Genomic DNA, 17,760 nt, shown 5'->3' on the forward strand with positions numbered 1-17,760 from the left:
ATCCTACAAGACTTTGTCCCAATATCGGTGAAAGACTGAGTAATACAGTTTACATTCTTACACATATTTAACACTGGAATGTATGCACAAGTTGGATGCCTCAAATACTCCCAACTGCCCTGGGTGTGCTGTGGGTTCCGGAACCTTCTTCCACATGTTCTGGGATTGGCCAGAGGCTGGACGTTCTGGAGGGAGATTATTTGCTATAATATTTTATCAACACATTTAGTGGTCTCTCATAGAGTATCCCTACTTGGCACACAAGAAAGTGAATTTACGTTGGGAAGTATTTGAATGTGGGTGTCTTGGCACCTTAGAAAGCAGAGACAACGGAAGCCCAAATAGCGCAATATGTAGCTACAAGGGGATAAGTGTATAAATAGTAGGATGTTACTCACAAAAATGGGTTGCATGGAGGAGCAACCAACCACTTGTAGCAGGTGGAGATGTTAAACCCGACTCCACTCGGGGTGCCCAACCTGGACTGGGCGGGATCGCTCTCTTGAGGAAAAATGATATGTAGCCTGCGTAATGGTGTGAGCCATATGGGGCTAAGACAGTACCCCTCCCAACCTCAAGGGTCGGGGTGGGGGAGGCGTACAAGAGAGAACGGCGCCGGAGACTTGGGCGCAGGATACAGCCGGCATACGGCTGATCCTGCTGCCGCACAAGTCCGGACCGTGGTAATTACTATTCCCCCTCCAGGCCGCCATGGATAGTGGGGGAATGAAATAATTTGGCTTCCAGCAATTGCTGGATGCCAAATTATTGTTTTAAAAGCAACTTCGGCTCCGTCTTCTGATGGCGCTGAAGTTACTCCCTGTGCCCGCTGTAGCTGTAATTCCTGTTACAGCCTATGGTGGCGCCGGCTGCGCCGAAGTCTCCTGCGCTGCTGCGCCCAAGTCTCCAGCCCTGGATTCAGCGGGGGGGGGGGGGGGGGGGGAGGTCAACAGCACAATAAAAGAGAAGCGGCACCCAAAGGTTTATAAAACCCAGTTAAAACACTATAATTGAAAAAGGAGGAGGTGGATTATCTCAGCAACGACAGTCTTAAAGCACAGGCAACGTGTTTCGCATGTCTGATCCCACTTCCTCAGGCCAAGTACAGAGAACAAAGGATGGATGAGCCAGGGTATAGAGCACCTCAATCAGCAATTGTTAAAGATTATGGTAACCCAGCCCCGGGACTAAGGAGTGGGATTTTGACAGCAGTTTTGTGACATACCGTTTCTTGGGCTATTGTATGGTGCCCACCGCCCTGCGTCAGTGACGTCTCCCCCTGACGTCACTCTGAGGAAGTCAAGTTGATTGGTGAAACATGTAAGTGGGAGGAGTCCTAGGAGGCCGGCCTCGTTCATCACCAGTAACACAGGAGCGCTCGATCCCCGCTGTGCTAAGTAGGAAGCGGGTAGATCGCGCTCACCGCTACTATCAGACCACGCCACTTTCAGGAGGTGCAACAGCATGATACATGGGAACGGCAAACCAGGTGAGATCAGCGCACAGCCACTGTGGACCGCAGAGTGTCGGGGACCTGCGGATGTCCGGAGGTGCAAGTGACTCACCAGGAGTACAAGTAAGCTGTGGATTAAGTCTTGCTTCTAATGCTGGGAATACACGGTTCGTTTTTGCCTTCGTTTAAACCTTCGATTGGTTCAGTAAACGAATCGAGTGTTGAAAACGTATGTGAAAATAGTCATAATCTCATTATAGTTTCGATTAATAGACCCCAAAAACGAACGACTAGTGATCGAACATGTTTGATATTATCTCTCTTTATCCATCTAATCGAGCCATTGGTAGGCTTGATGGCTGTTCAGATCGATTTTATGTTCGTTTATGTTAGTCCGTCCCTGTAAAAAGGGATTTTCGTTTCGTTTCTTTGCAGCCTTCGATCATTGGAAAAACGAAACCATCAGAATCGGAAAAAAAAACGAAACCGTGGGTGGTGATATTAACCGTATGACCGATTATTTCGGGATCGAAAAGGACAAAAGGCACAATCGAAACGAAGGTTTAAACGAAGGCAAAAACGAACCGTGTATTCCCAGCATAACACTAAAGATATCCCAAGATATGCTTATTGTGGAGGAGAACATTGCGCATAACAGCTGGAAGTGTATTCAATCTGTGTGTTTTTTCTACAAGGAACTTTGTTTTTGCATTGGCCGTTTTATCTTTTGAGTGCACTCAAGGGTTGAAGTATCCAGCATCCTGCTATTTGCAATTTAGGCACATTCCCTTACCTCTATTAGGAGGTTAAAGCCCACTTTAAAGCTACCAACTTTGTTTTGAAGGGGACAATTACATATATGTGTTAGTCGCAATACCCATATATCTAGAATTGCTGCAGCATTCTAACCAATTTAATTGAGTGTGGTCTGAGTGAGGAATGCGGTTGTATGTGTGGAGGGGGGACTGAGGCACCCTGGGATCCTCATTGTTTAAGTGATTTTAACTGTTTGTTGATTACTGTGAATAGGTCCATAATAACATTTTTTTGCATTTTTGAATCATGTTGAGGTCCTGTGATCAAACTTTTTCGCTCTGTGGTTACTAAGTTATGTACTTTAGTTTTTTGGGGGCCCAAAGATCTGTGTGTGTTTTTTTTGAGGAGCTTGAAGCTCCCATATTACACATCCAAATCTTGATTCGGATATATTGAGGACTGCCTCCCTCCAGTGCTGTTTATCCAACATGATGCATTATTGCAATGATAATAGTTGTATTCACACATAGACATAAGAATACTCTTCTCTAGAAGTTGTGAGGTGAAATCTGTGTGTGCAGTTTTACTTACCTGGAGCTTTTTCCAGCCCTAGAAGTCTCTGTCGTCGCAGCTGCGCTATCAGCGTGTAATCGGTCACTAACCCATCATAGTTCTGCGCTTGCGCACAACACTCCTGGTGAAGTGAGCGTGATTGTGGCCGGCCTGTGCATGTGCAGAAGCCATTACAAGCTGGCAGCGGGAAGCTGTGGATGGCAGCTGCGGTGAGGGACACAGAGAGTTCTAGGACTGGAAGAAGCGGAAAGGAAATGTACATGTACAGATTTCACCTCACAGCTCCTTTCAGGATAATTGCTCCTCCTCTCAGAATTCTCTAACAGGAAGTGATGATCTTTCTCTATTTGCAGCACGGAGTCCCGGCATCAGGAACCTCTCAGAGACTCGTCTCTCTATATCCACAGACTGTACAACGGATGATGAAGTCACTGGACAAGAGTCTCCTGCAGATATCCTGGTGACCCCAAATATTCCTCCGGACTCCCCTCACCTGTCTAACCTAAAGGGGCCTCATACCCAGCACAGCTCTCCCCCTGCTGGAGGGTCTTATTCCTGCTCCACATGTGGGAAATGTTTTGTTCAGCAATCAAATCTTGTCAGACATGAGAGAACTCACACTAGTGAGAAGCCCTATTCATGTGCTGAGTGTGGGAAAATTTTTGTACAGAAATCAAAGCTTGCCATACATGAGAGAACTCACACAGGAAAAAAGCCTTATTCTTGTGCTGAGTGTGGGAAATGTTTTGTACAGAAATCAGAGCTTGTCAGACATGAGAGATCTCACACTGGTGAGAAGCCCTATTTATGTGCTGAGTGTGGGAATTCTTTTGGAGATAAAAAAGCCCTTGTCAGACATGAAGCAATTCACACTGGTAAGAAGCCCTTTTCATGTGCTGAGTGTGGAAAATGTTTTGGACAGAAAGCATACCTTGTCATACATGAGAGAACTCACACTGGTGAAAAGCCCTATTCATGTGCTGAGTGTGGGAAATGCTTTGTTCAGAAATCGCATCTTGCCACTCATGAGGCAATCCACATTAGTGAAAAGCCACATTCATGTGCTGAGTGTGGGAATTGTTTTGGAGAGAAAAAAACCCTTGTCAGACATGAGAGATTACACACTGGTGAGAAACCCTTTTCATGTGCTGGGTGTGGGAAATGTTTTGCATGGAAATCACAGCTTGTCAGTCATGAGAGATGTCACGCTGGTGAGAAGCCATATTCATGTGCTGAGTGTGGGAAATGTTTTGTTCAGAAATCACAGCTCGTAAGACATAAGAGACTTCATACTGGTGAGAAGCTCTATTCATGTACTGAGTGTGGGAAATGTTTTGTAGATTATAGAAACCTTGTCAGACACGAGAAATCTCACACTGGAGAGAAGCCCTATTCATGTAGTGAGTGTGGGAAATGTTTTGGAGAGAAATCATACCTTGTCATACATGAGAGAAATCACACAGGGGAGAAGCCTTATTCATGTGCTGAGTGTGGAAAGTTTTTTGTGTGGAAATCACAGCTTGTCGCACATGAGGTTTCTCACACTGGTGTGAAGCCCTATTCATGTGCTGAGTGTGGGAAATGTTTTGTACAGAAATCACAGCTTGTCAGACATGAGAGATCTCACACTGGTGTAAAACCCTATTCTTGTGCTGAGTGTGGGAAATGCTTTAGTGATAAGCAACACCTTGTCAGACATAAGAGATCTCACACAGGTGAGAAGCCTTATTCATGTGCTGAGTGTGGAAAATGTTTTGCACATACCTCAGAAGTTGTCAGCCATAAGAAATCTCACACTGGTGAAAAACCCTATTCATGTGCAGAGTGTGGGAAATGTTTTGCTCATAAATCAAATCTTGTCAGACATGGGAGATCTCATACAGGTGAGAAGCCCTACTCATGTGCTGAGTGTGGGAAATGTTTTGGAGATAATAGATACCTTGCCAGACATATGAGATATCACACTGGTGAGAAGCCCTATTCATGTGCCAAGTGTGGGAAATGTTTTGCACTTAAATCACATGTTGTCAGTCATGAGAAAACTCACACTGGTGAGAAGCCCTATTCATGTGCTGAGTGTGGAAAATATTTTGCACGGAAATCAGAACTTGTCATACATGAGCAATCTCACACTGGTGAGAAGCCCTATTCATGTGCTGAGTGTGGGAAATGTTTTGTTCAGAAATCACATCTTGTCAGACATGAGAGAACTCACACTGGTGGTAAGTAAGAGTCAGCTAACATTGCTCGGTCTTCAGTAAAGCTGAAGTGGCCACAGCATACAGCTCTCCACCTCCCCAGCATAGCAGGCAGTAGGGAGGATGGAGAGGGGAGTGCAGCAGCCAATAACAGGCTTGTTCAGTTCTGCTTATCCCTCTCTCATCACTGGGAGAAGCTCTATTACTGCACTGAGTGTGGGAAATGTATTGGCCATAAGTGTTCTTTTCCAGTGTTTGTTTTATTTCTTGCTAGATGCACATGGCAGCATATTTACCAGAATCCTGAGGACTCTCTCATGCTGCTCAGTGCATTGGTTTGTAAAGCATTAAACTCCCTGAACTGAGGTGTCATGAAGAGATAAACATGGGTACATAAAGTACTAAGACTAGGTACAACTTGCCTGTGTTCACTTTATATTTTTTCATTGAAGGGAGTTAATATACCAGGTACTTTATATATGCAAATGAGGCAGGATCTGCTGTTACATACAGCCATGGCTCTCCTGAAAAGTAAATAAAAAAACAAAATACTTTTATTTAGCTGAATAATCACTACTGATCTCAAGAGAGTGCTGAAAATCGAATTATTCACTTTGTTGGAAGCTGATCATATTACACTCCAGCACAAATAGTGCAGATACACCCCAATGCCGCAGTGCTGCACCCCAAATGTAAATTAGGAGATGATTGGATACAGGTGTTTGGGCTTGAGGTGAGATACAGGAATTCTGGGGTGGAGAGGGGGACAGGTTATTGTTATATGTGATACAGTCACTGCTATAGACACCCCAATGCCTCGGTGCTGCACCCCAAATGTAAATTAGAAGGAGATGATTGGATACAGGTGTTTGGGGTTGAGGTGAGATACATGAATTCTGGGGGGAGAGGGGACAGGTTATTGTTATATGTGTTACAATCACTGCTATAGACACTCCAGTGCCTCAGTACTGCGCCCCAAATGTAAATTAGGAGATGATTGAATACAGGTGTTTGGGGTTGAGGTGAGATACAGGAATTCTGTGGTGGAGAGGGGGACAGGTTATTGTTATATGTGTTACAATCACATGCTATAGACACCCCAACGCCTCAGTGCTGCACCCCAAATGTAAATTAGAAGGAGATGATTGGATACAGGTGTTTGGGCTGGAGGTGAGATACAGGAATTCTGGGGTGGAGAGGGGGACAGGTTATTGTTATATGTGTTACAGTCACTGCTATAGATACCCCAATGCCTCAGTGCTGCACCCCAAATGTAAATTAGGAGATGAATGGATACAGGTGTTTGGGGTTGAGGTGAGATACAGGAATTCTGGGGTGGAGAGTGTGACAATCCAGCCCCGCGATCCCGTCGAGATCTGCTCCCGTTAGCGTACGCAGGAAGTACGGGCGCAGACGGACAACGAGACCGGTTGCTGGATCGTCAGAGGGAAGAAAGAAAAGGGCGACAGAGCGTGCCAATCCCGTCTAATCTGCTCCCGTTAGCCTACGCAGGAAGTACGGTGAACAGACTGACAATAAAGATTGGTCGCGCAGCTGCCGACAATATGTAATGGGACAAACATCCACCAATCCCGTATTACTAGGCCACTGTTGCCATGCAGGTCTCATGCACTAGAGACTGCTGGAGGCAAATTCACTGTGTGCGTAGTAAACGGTTGAGATTGGTTGGAGGTGCCCATACATGTACAATTCTGATTGTATATACAATCGGTAAACTAAAAATATCGATTTCGCGCTGGAAATCGGGTAAATAAAGTAAAATGCCACCACTCTCTCAAGTTCAGGGAGGAAAGAGACTCCCGCTATCATAATACGGTAGCCAGCCCAATCACGTTCAACACGCTCAAGTCACCGTTCGGGGAATAGTCACTTCCGACGGCTTAAAGACTGTGAGCAATGTGACGTTAAAGAAAGGTTACTGGGTCCCTATATGATGCAATCTCGAATTGTATTTATAATCGAGAAACGAAAGTTATCGATTTCGCACAGGAAATCTGGTACTAGCTAATCCTAGAAGAAAGAAACGGTTATTTACAACCTAGCTAGCAAATCAACAATCATAAGCAAATCATAAAACAATGCGGTAGTATGACTGACTCTTCAGAGGGCAGATTCGTTATAGCAGCAATCAGATGACCAGAAAAGGCACAAGACTGAACGATAAAATCGTTAGTTTATTTCTAAACCACATACACACAGCTTTTTTTTAGAACAGATTGATTGACAGAGAGAAGAGAGGAAAAGAGAACAGAATGTCTGAATATACACAGTTCAAATACCGTTATTGGTAGTCCATGCGGCAATCGCAAGTCTTTGGCGAAAGTCCCAAAATGGCGGTTGCCATGCGGCCAACAGGCCTTTGTTAGAAAGTTCAAAGATGGAGGTTGGCCCGTGTCCCTGCGGGCTGCCAGGATGTTACTAGGCATCAGATTGAAGGTAAAGGACACTGGACTTTTGGATCATGTCAGTTTTGTTCCTCACTGTAGGTGGGAGGAGTTATGACACATACAAGTCCAGCCTTGCAATTTGAATAAGGCAATGCCCCCTTAGGCAGGGAGAGGTTTTGTGCCAATTCATATTTTGCCCGCTCTCAGCATGCCCGTAGGTAATATCACGAACTCGAATGAATATTCACAATCAGCGTAAGTGTGTGAATCTGCTAATACCAAACACGAGGAGTCTGGATCGCTAATAGCACCGTCCCCCCCTTTCACCTTACTGGCACTGGTTCCGAAAGATCCAGAGGGCTGAAAATCTCTCAGGACCAGTGTCATGTGGAATCTAATAAACTCCGTGAATTTGAGGGAACTGCGATCTTGGGAACACCAGAAATATTACCAAATTGTGCCTATTTATTAAATACAGTTTCTACAGTTTGGTTGAATCTTTGGGTGCCCAGATGGCGTGATAAGGATCATTCCTGTCTCCTTTCAACTCAGGCCACAAGGCAGCTAGGTGTCGGACTCCTGGTGGGTCGGTGCCGATCAGGCTGGAGAAAGCTACAACTTATGAGCTTCTGTCAACTGATATCTACCCTTCACCTGATGGATGAGGTCATAAACACCTCAGGGGGTCCCCTGTGCTGGCAGAGAATCTTTTCAACAGGAGGCTAATTAACTGACCATGAAAAGATTTCTCCAGCCCTTTGGTGAAGGGAGAAAAAAGTGTATTTAAACCAAAAACTGTCAGTTTGGGTGGTTTGCGAAGAACTAGCGTTGGTAACTCCATGACGCATTCGATATGTCATATCGACGGCGTCACAGAGAGGGGGCAGGTTATTGTTATATGTGTTACAATCACTGCTATAGACACCCCAATACCTCAGTGCTGCACCCCAAATGTAAATTAGGAGATGATTGGATACAGGTGTTTGGACTGGAGGTGAGATACAGGAATTCTGGGGTGGAGAGGGGGACAGGTTATTGTTATATGTGTTACAATCACTGCTATAGACACCCCAATGCCTCAGTGCTGCACCCCAAATGTAAATTAGAAGGAGATGATTGGATACAGGTATTTGGGGTTGAGGTGAGATACAGGAATTCTGGGAGGGAGAGGAGGACAGGTTATTGTTATATGTGTTACAGTCACTGCTATAGACACCCCAATGCCTCAGTGCTGCTCCCCAAATGTAAATTAGGAGATGATTGGATACAGGTGTTTGGGGCTGGAGGTGAGATACAGGAATTCTGGGGTGGAGAGGAGGACAGGTTATTGTTATATGTGTTACAGTCACTGCTATAGACACCCCAATACCTCAGTGCTGCACCCCAAATGTAAATTAGGAGATGATTGGATACAGGTGTTTGGGGTTGAGGTGAGATACAGGAATTCTGGGGTGGAGAGGGGGACAGGTTATTGTTATATGTGTTACAGTCACTGCTATAGACACCCCAATACCTCAGTGCTGCACCCCAAATGTAAATTAGGAGATGATTGGATACAGGTGTTTGTGCTGGAGGTGAGATACAGGAATTCTGGGGTGGAGAGGGGGACAGGTTATTGTTATATGTGTTACAATCACTGCTATACACAAATGTGGGAAGCTGTTGCTGGAAACGATTTTGTGTTATGTAACAAAATAAATCCTATTAGAATGGAAATCTGATGCGTCTCCAAGTATCTGTCCTGTGAATAAAGCTGCTAATAAAGTTATTCCTCTGGATAATGTGCTGAATATCAGCTGTATATTGTCCCCACAGTGTGACGTGTTCCTCTGCATGGAATGTAAGATGTACTGTTACCTGCATCACTCACATTTACTGTAACAAGTTGCATTGTTATTATTAATAAAAAGGACTTGAATGTTTATTTGTATGGATCGGATGCATATGCTTAGAACAAGGCCGGACTTCTACATGTTCAGGCGAGTGGATTAGTGACAACCGCTCTTCCTGTGGAGCCTCAACAAGCCACGGACTCTGGTCCATAACACACTCCTGAGTGCTGCACCTTCTAAGGAACAGAGCAATGTCCTTATAGATCAGACATTCATCACCTGGGGATGAAGGGAAGAATGACAGACCATTTTCCAAGAGGGAGACATGGTTGTCCGTTGGATAAAGACTGAAGAGATTGACTAAGGACTTAGAGCTGGTCCCATCGGCGAGACTCATGGCTCCTCTTCCTCACTTCCATCTTGGGCTGGTTCCCAGAGTTCTTTGGAGCACCTTTTCCTCTTCCTCCTCCCTTCCCTCTCTCCACCTCCTCCCCACCTGTGTAGCCTATCACTGAATGAGTGCCGGTAGCTGTTTCCTTCAGGATCCCTTTCGGGGGACCTGTGAGGTCCAAAAAAAGAGACTGATCCAACCCACGGATCTCTTCCCCCGAGGATTCCCCGGGGGGGGTGATATTCCACTTTGTCCCCGCCCTCAGGGTTTTCACTTATGGTTCAGTTTGGCTTTTAGGGGAAATTTCTTCTTATTGTACCAATTAAATCTATCCTGTTCAATTTCCTCATGTTTTGTTCTTTTTAGAATTCTCTGTTATCTTCGGGGACCACACATGACCCATTACCGCTAACAAATTGATCCTGATCAATAACCACTTTAAAAGCTTCCAGGGTTTCTAATTCAATCTGAAATTATAGTTTGTAACCCAATTACTACTGAACAACTACACTAAAATAACAGTGCTGTTAATTACAAGCACGCCTCCTCTCTCATCCATTCACGCGTCCCGGCCAAATACACAGGTGGGCCCACACCGAAGGACGTGTAATCTGAGCATTAAGAAACTACAAATACCACTTAGACTTCCACTTGGGAGCAACGCCTCAAATTTGGGACAGTTCTCCAACTTTGTTGTCCATTTATCAGTATAGTCCTAATCCATGCAGGTGATAAGCTTGAATTATTCATGCCATAGAGCCAAACCCATAATGGCATAAAGCAGAACGTGTGGGGAGCAAAGCGAGCGAAGCAATGTCACCTCCTCCATAGTCACAGACAGACGGTTTACACAGGTCCTCAGACTGCTAATAGTCAGTGTCACCTCCTCCATAGTCACAGACAGCCGGGTTACACAGGTCCTCAGACTGCTAATAGTCAGTGTCACCTCCTCCATAGTCATGGAACGCCGGGTTACACAGGTCCTCAGACTGCTAATAGTCAGTGTCACCTCCTCCATAGTCATGGAACGCCGGGTTACACAGGTCCTCAGACTGTTAATAGTCAGTGTCACCTCCTCCATAGTCATGAAACGCCGGGTTACACAGGTCCTCAGACTGCTAATAGTCAGTGTCACCTCCTCCATAGTCATGGAACGCCGGGTTACACAGGTCCTCAGACTGCTAATAGTCAGTGTCACCTCCTCCATAGTCATGGAACGCCAGGTTACACAGGTCCTCAGACTGCTAATAGTCAGTGTCACCTCCTCCATAGTCATGAAACGCCGGGTTACACAGGTCCTCAGACTGCTAATAGTCAGTGTCACCTCCTCCATAGTCATGGAACGCCGGGTTACACAGGTCCTCAGACTGCTAATAGTCAGTGTCACCTCCTCCATAGTCATGGAACGCCGGGTTACACAGGTCCTCAGACTGCTAATAGTCAGTGTCACCTCCTCCATAGTCATGGAACGCTGGGTTACACAGGTCCTCAGACTGCTAATAGTCAGTGTCACCTCCTCCATAGTCACAGACAGCCGGGTTACACAGGTCCTCAGACTGCTAATAGTCAGTGTCACCTCCTCCATAGTCATGGAACGCCGGGTTACACAGGTCCTCAGACTGCTAATAGTCACTGTCACCTCCTCCATAGTCATGGAACGCCGGGTTACACAGGTCCTCAGACTGCTAATAGTCAATGTCACCTCCTTCATAGTCACAGACAGCCGGGTTACACAGGTCCTCAGACTGCTAATAGTCAGTGTCACCTCCTCCATAGTCATGGAACGCCGGGTTACACAGGTCCTCAGACTGCTAATAGTCAGTGTCACCTCCTCCATAGTCATGGACCGCCGGTTTACACCGGTCCTCAGACTGCTAATAGTCAGTGTCACCTCCTCCATAGTCACAGACAGCCGGGTTACACAGGTCCTCAGACTGCTAATAGTCAGTGTCACCTCCTCCATAGTCATGGAACGCTGGGTTACACAGGTCCTCAGACTGCTAATAGTTAGTGTCACCTCCTCCATAGTCACAGACAGCCGGGATACACAGGTCCTCAGACTGCTAATAGGCAGTGTCACCTCCTCCATAGTCATGGAACGCCGGTTTACACAGGTCCTCAGACTGCTAATAGTCAGTGTCACCTCCTCCATAGTCATGGAACGCCGGGTTACACAGGTCCTCAGACTGCTAATAGTCAGTGTCACCTCCTCCATAGTCATGGAACGCCTGGTTACACAGGTCCTCAGACTGCTAATAGTCAGTGTCACCTCCTCCATAGTCACAGACAGCCGGTTTACACAGGTCCTCAGACTGCTAATAGTCAGTGTCACCTCCTCCATAGTCACAGACAGCCGGGTTACACAGGTCCTCAGACTGCTAATAGTCAGTGTCACCTCCTCCATAGTCATGGAACGCCGGGTTACACAGGTCCTCAGACTGCTAATAGTCAGTGTCACCTCCTCCATAGTCATGGAACGCCGGGTTACACAGGTCCTCAGACTGTTAATAGTCAGTGTCACCTCCTCCATAGTCATGAAACGCCGGGTTACACAGGTCCTCAGACTGCTAATAGTCAGTGTCACCTCCTCCATAGTCATGGAACGCCGGGTTACACAGGTCCTCAGACTGCTAATAGTCAGTGTCACCTCCTCCATAGTCATGGAACGCCAGGTTACACAGGTCCTCAGACTGCTAATAGTCAGTGTCACCTCCTCCATAGTCATGAAACGCCGGGTTACACAGGTCCTCAGACTGCTAATAGTCAGTGTCACCTCCTCCATAGTCATGGAACGCCGGGTTACACAGGTCCTCAGACTGCTAATAGTCAGTGTCACCTCCTCCATAGTCATGGAACGCCGGGTTACACAGGTCCTCAGACTGCTAATAGTCAGTGTCACCTCCTCCATAGTCATGGAACGCTGGGTTACACAGGTCCTCAGACTGCTAATAGTCAGTGTCACCTCCTCCATAGTCACAGACAGCCGGGTTACACAGGTCCTCAGACTGCTAATAGTCAGTGTCACCTCCTCCATAGTCATGGAACGCCGGGTTACACAGGTCCTCAGACTGCTAATAGTCACTGTCACCTCCTCCATAGTCATGGAACGCCGGGTTACACAGGTCCTCAGACTGCTAATAGTCAATGTCACCTCCTTCATAGTCACAGACAGCCGGGTTACACAGGTCCTCAGACTGCTAATAGTCAGTGTCACCTCCTCCATAGTCATGGAACGCCGGGTTACACAGGTCCTCAGACTGCTAATAGTCAGTGTCACCTCCTCCATAGTCATGGACCGCCGGTTTACACCGGTCCTCAGACTGCTAATAGTCAGTGTCACCTCCTCCATAGTCACAGACAGCCGGGTTACACAGGTCCTCAGACTGCTAATAGTCAGTGTCACCTCCTCCATAGTCATGGAACGCTGGGTTACACAGGTCCTCAGACTGCTAATAGTTAGTGTCACCTCCTCCATAGTCACAGACAGCCGGGATACACAGGTCCTCAGACTGCTAATAGGCAGTGTCACCTCCTCCATAGTCATGGAACGCCGGTTTACACAGGTCCTCAGACTGCTAATAGTCAGTGTCACCTCCTCCATAGTCATGGAACGCCGGGTTACACAGGTCCTCAGACTGCTAATAGTCAGTGTCACCTCCTCCATAGTCATGGAACGCCTGGTTACACAGGTCCTCAGACTGCTAATAGTCAGTGTCACCTCCTCCATAGTCACAGACAGCCGGTTTACACAGGTCCTCAGACTGCTAATAGTCAGTGTCACCTCCTCCATAGTCACAGACAGCCGGGTTACACAGGTCCTCAGACTGCTAATAGCCAGTGTCACCTCCTCCATAGTCATGGAACGCCGGGTTACACAGGTCCTCAGACTGCTAATAGTCAGTGTCACCTCCTCCATAGTCATGGACCGCCGGTTTACACCGGTCCTCAGACTGCTAATAGTCAGTGTCACCTCCTCCATAGTCACAGACAGCCGGGTTACACAAGTCCTCAGACTGCTAATAGTCAGTGTCACCTCCTCCATAGTCATGGAACGCCAGGTTACACAGGTCCTCAGACTGCTAATAGTCAGTGTCACCTCCTCCATAGTCACAGACAGCCGGTTTACACAGGTCCTCAGACTGCTAATAGTCAGTGTCAGCTCCTCCATAGTCACAGACAGCCGGGTTACACAGGTCCTCAGACTGCTAATAGTCAGTGTCACCTCCTCCATAGTCATGGAACGCCGGGTTACACAGGTCCTCAGACTGCTAATAGTCAGTGTCAGCTCCTTCATAGTCACAGACAGCCGGTTTACACAGGTCCTCAGACTGCTAATAGTCAGTGTCAGCTCCTCCATAGTCACAGACAGCCGGGTTACACAGGTCCTCAGACTGCTAATAGTTAGTGTCAGCTCCTCCATAGTCACAGACAGCCGGTTTACACAGGTCCTCAGACTGCTAATAGTCAGTGTCACCTCCTCCATAATCGTGGAACGCCGGGTTACACAGGTCCTCAGACTGCTAATAGTCAGTGTCACCTCCTCCATAGTCGTGGAACGCCGGGTTACACAGGTCCTCAGACTGCTAATAGTCAGTGTCACCTCCTCCATAGTCATGGAACGCCGGGTTACACAGGTCCTCAGACAGTGCTAATAGTCAGTGTCACCTCCTCCATAGTCGTGGAACGCCGGGTTACACAGGTCCTCAGACTGCTAATAGTCAGTGTCACCTCCTCCATAGTCACAGACAGCCGGGTTACACAGGTCCTCAGACTGCTAATAGTCAGTGTCACCTCCTCCATAGTCGTGGAACGCCGGGTTACACAGGTCCTCAGATTGCTAATAGTCAGTGTCAGCTCCTCCATAGTCACAGACAGCTGGTTTACAAAGGTCCTCAGACTGCTAATAGTCAGTGTCAGCTCCTCCATAGTCACAGACAGCTGGTTTACACAGGTCCTCAGACTGCTAATAGTCAGTGTCAGCTCCTCCATAGTCACAGACAGCCGGGTTACACAGGTCCTCAGACTGCTAATAGTCAGTGTCAGCTCCTCCATAGTCACAGACAGCCGGGATACACAGGTCCTCAGACTGCTAATAGGCAGTGTCACCTCCTCCATAGTCATGGAACGCCGGTTTACACAGGTCCTCAGACTGCTAATAGTCAGTGTCACCTCCTCCATAGTCATGGAACGCCGGGTTACACAGGTCCTCAGACTGCTAATAGTCAGTGTCACCTCCTCCATAGTCATGGAACGCCTGGTTACACAGGTCCTCAGACTGCTAATAGTCAGTGTCACCTCCTCCATAGTCATGGAACGCCGGGTTACACAGGTCCTCAGACTGTTAATAGTCAGTGTCACCTCCTCCATAGTCATGAAACGCCGGGTTACACAGGTCCTCAGACTGCTAATAGTCAGTGTCACCTCCTCCATAGTCATGGAACGCCGGGTTACACAGGTCCTCAGACTGCTAATAGTCAGTGTCACCTCCTCCATAGTCATGGAACGCCAGGTTACACAGGTCCTCAGACTGCTAATAGTCAGTGTCACCTCCTCCATAGTCATGAAACGCCGGGTTACACAGGTCCTCAGACTGCTAATAGTCAGTGTCACCTCCTCCATAGTCATGGAACGCCGGGTTACACAGGTCCTCAGACTGCTAATAGTCAGTGTCACCTCCTCCATAGTCATGGAACGCCGGGTTACACAGGTCCTCAGACTGCTAATAGTCAGTGTCACCTCCTCCATAGTCATGGAACGCTGGGTTACACAGGTCCTCAGACTGCTAATAGTCAGTGTCACCTCCTCCATAGTCACAGACAGCCGGGTTACACAGGTCCTCAGACTGCTAATAGTCAGTGTCACCTCCTCCATAGTCATGGAACGCCGGGTTACACAGGTCCTCAGACTGCTAATAGTCACTGTCACCTCCTCCATAGTCATGGAACGCCGGGTTACACAGGTCCTCAGACTGCTAATAGTCAATGTCACCTCCTTCATAGTCACAGACAGCCGGGTTACACAGGTCCTCAGACTGCTAATAGTCAGTGTCACCTCCTCCATAGTCATGGAACGCCGGGTTACACAGGTCCTCAGACTGCTAATAGTCAGTGTCACCTCCTCCATAGTCATGGACCGCCGGTTTACACCGGTCCTCAGACTGCTAATAGTCAGTGTCACCTCCTCCATAGTCACAGACAGCCGGGTTACACAGGTCCTCAGACTGCTAATAGTCAGTGTCACCTCCTCCATAGTCATGGAACGCTGGGTTACACAGGTCCTCAGACTGCTAATAGTTAGTGTCACCTCCTCCATAGTCACAGACAGCCGGGATACACAGGTCCTCAGACTGCTAATAGGCAGTGTCACCTCCTCCATAGTCATGGAACGCCGGTTTACACAGGTCCTCAGACTGCTAATAGTCAGTGTCACCTCCTCCATAGTCATGGAACGCCGGGTTACACAGGTCCTCAGACTGCTAATAGTCAGTGTCACCTCCTCCATAGTCATGGAACGCCTGGTTACACAGGTCCTCAGACTGCTAATAGTCAGTGTCACCTCCTCCATAGTCACAGACAGCCGGTTTACACAGGTCCTCAGACTGCTAATAGTCAGTGTCACCTCCTCCATAGTCACAGACAGCCGGGTTACACAGGTCCTCAGACTGCTAATAGCCAGTGTCACCTCCTCCATAGTCATGGAACGCCGGGTTACACAGGTCCTCAGACTGCTAATAGTCAGTGTCACCTCCTCCATAGTCATGGACCGCCGGTTTACACCGGTCCTCAGACTGCTAATAGTCAGTGTCACCTCCTCCATAGTCACAGACAGCCGGGTTACACAAGTCCTCAGACTGCTAATAGTCAGTGTCACCTCCTCCATAGTCATGGAACGCCAGGTTACACAGGTCCTCAGACTGCTAATAGTCAGTGTCACCTCCTCCATAGTCACAGACAGCCGGTTTACACAGGTCCTCAGACTGCTAATAGTCAGTGTCAGCTCCTCCATAGTCACAGACAGCCGGGTTACACAGGTCCTCAGACTGCTAATAGTCAGTGTCACCTCCTCCATAGTCATGGAACGCCGGGTTACACAGGTCCTCAGACTGCTAATAGTCAGTGTCAGCTCCTTCATAGTCACAGACAGCCGGTTTACACAGGTCCTCAGACTGCTAATAGTCAGTGTCAGCTCCTCCATAGTCACAGACAGCCGGGTTACACAGGTCCTCAGACTGCTAATAGTTAGTGTCAGCTCCTCCATAGTCACAGACAGCCGGTTTACACAGGTCCTCAGACTGCTAATAGTCAGTGTCACCTCCTCCATAATCGTGGAACGCCGGGTTACACAGGTCCTCAGACTGCTAATAGTCAGTGTCACCTCCTCCATAGTCGTGGAACGCCGGGTTACACAGGTCCTCAGACTGCTAATAGTCAGTGTCACCTCCTCCATAGTCATGGAACGCCGGGTTACACAGGTCCTCAGACAGTGCTAATAGTCAGTGTCACCTCCTCCATAGTCGTGGAACGCCGGGTTACACAGGTCCTCAGACTGCTAATAGTCAGTGTCACCTCCTCCATAGTCACAGACAGCCGGGTTACACAGGTCCTCAGACTGCTAATAGTCAGTGTCACCTCCTCCATAGTCGTGGAACGCCGGGTTACACAGGTCCTCAGATTGCTAATAGTCAGTGTCAGCTCCTCCATAGTCACAGACAGCTGGTTTACAAAGGTCCTCAGACTGCTAATAGTCAGTGTCAGCTCCTCCATAGTCACAGACAGCTGGTTTACACAGGTCCTCAGACTGCTAATAGTCAGTGTCAGCTCCTCCATAGTCACAGACAGCCGGGTTACACAGGTCCTCAGACTGCTAATAGTTAGTGTCAGCTCCTCCATAGTCATGGAACGCCGGGTTACACAGGTCCTCAGACTGCTAATAGTCAGTGTCACCTCCTCCATAGTCATGGACCGCCGGTTTACACCGGTCCTCAGACTGCTAATAGTCAGTGTCACCTCCTCCATAGTCACAGACAGCCGGGTTACACAAGTCCTCAGACTGCTAATAGTCAGTGTCACCTCCTCCATAGTCATGGAACGCCGGGTTACACAGGTCCTCAGACTGCTAATAGTCAGTGTCACCTCCTCCATAGTCACAG

At 47.8% G+C, this 17,760-nt stretch overlaps 1 pseudogene; it reads left to right on the forward strand.

Annotated features, from left to right (window-relative positions):
• LOC137537307 (uncharacterized) overlaps positions 1–17,760 on the forward strand; it is an 83,922-nt pseudogene that overhangs the window by 21,414 nt on the left and 44,748 nt on the right.

This window comes from Hyperolius riggenbachi, chromosome 10, assembly GCF_040937935.1.
Source record: "Hyperolius riggenbachi isolate aHypRig1 chromosome 10, aHypRig1.pri, whole genome shotgun sequence".
NCBI lineage: Eukaryota > Metazoa > Chordata > Amphibia > Anura > Hyperoliidae > Hyperolius > Hyperolius riggenbachi.